Here is a 2,355-nt window from a genome sequence, read left to right on the forward strand (position 1 = left end):
TTAAGACTTTTTCCCTTATAATTGTTGAAAAGGTATTGAGTTAAAGCAACCAGGCCAATTCCCCAAAGAAAATGGTTCGGACTCCCAAATGAAACGTTTGCAGTCCTCTTGGATTGCCAAAAAGAAGGAATCAGTCATTTAAAGAGAACTCGGACTGCATATGAAGTCACCTCTCCCGAACAAGTTAGCACTTTAAACAATTCTCCACTTAATGGAAATCAGGACCCCTTGTGGCCACAGTAGTTCACGAATCCACACCTACTTCTGCCTGTTTAGGGACCTGGACCTTGAGCGGCGGGAGGGCGAGGCAGGTTGAAGTACACCTTGACTGAGTCGTGGATGAACCACTGCAGGGCCGTCGGGGTGCCGATCATGATGATGCGAGCGAACAGGCCCTTCCACACGCCCGCAAAGCCCAGTCTTCGGAGGACGCCCAGGGCCGTGCTGCCCTTCTCCTTGTTCAACACGGACCCCACGGAGTCGGCGGGATGGGACACGACGGCGCAGAAGCCGCCGGCGATGTGGCCGGCCACGACGCCCAGCTGCGCGGCCTTGGCGCGCTGGCTCTTGTAGAGCGCCTCCACCGTGCGCTCGAAGCAGGCGATTTCATCATGGTGTCGGGGATCTGCCGCATCCACAGCGGCGCCACGCCCTTGTAGGAGGCCTCCAGGCCCTCCTCGCCGTACATCCTGGGGACTGCGGCGCGTAGGGTGCGGGCGGAGCCCGGCTGCGTCTGCACGGGGACTTTGACGGCCTCCGCGGGCGCCAGGGCCACGTCGGCGAAGAACTCGGCGCTGGCCCAGGCGGCCAGGTACAGGCCGGTTCTCCACACGCAGGCCTTCTCCTAGCCCAGGGGCTGCGCTCGGCAAATCTTAAAGACCTCGGAGAGGCAGAACTTGAAGAAGCCCTGCAGGGAGTAGCCCAGGAAGGTCGGGGCCCAGCCGCGGGCCAGCCGCGCGTCGTCGCGCACCGTCACGCCGAAGCCGCTCAGGATGCCCTTGTACTTGCCGGGTCCCCCTGCATGCGGCACTTGACCAGGTCCAGGGGCACGATGGCCGTGTGCGTCAGCTCGCAGCTCAGCATCCCGCCCAGGCCGCACAGCAGCAGGTACCTGGCCGAGCCATACTCGAAGCTCTCTTCCGCCACCGTCACCCAGGGCCTGTCCCCGCGAGGGCTCGCGCGTCTCGCCTCCACGGCTCGGTAGCCGTCGGCGTCACAGATGGCCACGCTGTGCAGGCACACACTGGCTCCAGGAAGGCCTCTTTCCGTCCAGGTGCACTCCCTCGGGGGACGTGGGCCACCGCGAGGCCGCCCAGCCAACGGTCCAAGGAAGGGAAGTCCCCGCAGAGCCCTCAGGCTGCCACCCAGACACGCTCAACTCGCGCCTGCGCAGCCCACGGGGGTCCGCGCGCCAGAGTTTAAATAGGCAGCATCGCCACGCCCCTTCCCCTGCAGCCCCGCCCTCCGCCTGGTCGCACCGCCCCTCACCCCTCCTCGGCCAATGGTCAGTGGTCCAGGATCTCACCTTGGGCTGGGGGTAGGGCCTTCCTTCCCCAAGTGGCTTTTGCCCAGCTCGGCTGCCTAGTCCTCTACAGCGATGATAAAAAAGTAAATTAACAAGTACAAACACGAGTAAACGCAGGAATAGGCGAGTAAATAGATGAGGAAGTGGGCGAGGGGATGAAGAGTCGCCATACACCACTGCTTTCCTGAGAAGCCTTTCTGGAGTCCTCACCCAACTGTGCGCGCTTAGGGTAATGATCATCTCCATAGCAACAGTGTTCTGCTGTTGAGAACAGTATGGCAGCGAGAGCAGGAACCTGGCGTTGGAGGCCCAGTCCTGCGGCTTCCAGCCTTACATAAGTTCTTATCTGGCAGATAGAGTGACATCTTGCCCCAACACTCACACTCTACTCCTGTCTATAACAATTGTAGTGAAGGCCTAGGAAGCATGGAAGTACACACTAAATTGCGGGTGGGAGGTGGGGATGCTGATTATTTTCACTCAAATGATTTATTAAGTGCCTATTGTGTGCCAGGCACATTTTGAGTTAATATACCAAAGCAGAGCTAATAATACCCCACATTGTCCCCAAACAGAATTTTTATAATTCCCAAAACATAACCATAAAGTGCTCAAATAAAATAGCAAACACTGAGTACCTACTCTTTGCCGGTTGATTTAAACATCTCTAACCCTACAACTGTACTAGATATTCTTCCCATTTCATAGATATGGAGTGGCAGACACTGTTGTTGTCTACTCAAAAGCAACATGTTCTCACTCATTGGTGGGAGCTAAAAAATAAACAAATTAATTCACCCACATACACACACAAAAAAAACCGGGGGGGG

General features: G+C 57.2%; 1 pseudogene; it reads right to left on the reverse strand.

The window, feature by feature from the left end:
* Positions 1-272: 272 nt before the first annotated feature.
* LOC103594071 overlaps positions 273-2,355 on the reverse strand; it is a 5,514-nt pseudogene continuing 3,431 nt past the window's right edge.

Source organism: Galeopterus variegatus, unplaced genomic scaffold (genome assembly GCF_000696425.1).
Source record: "Galeopterus variegatus unplaced genomic scaffold, G_variegatus-3.0.2 Scaffold1472, whole genome shotgun sequence".
Classification (NCBI taxonomy): domain Eukaryota; kingdom Metazoa; phylum Chordata; class Mammalia; order Dermoptera; family Cynocephalidae; genus Galeopterus; species Galeopterus variegatus.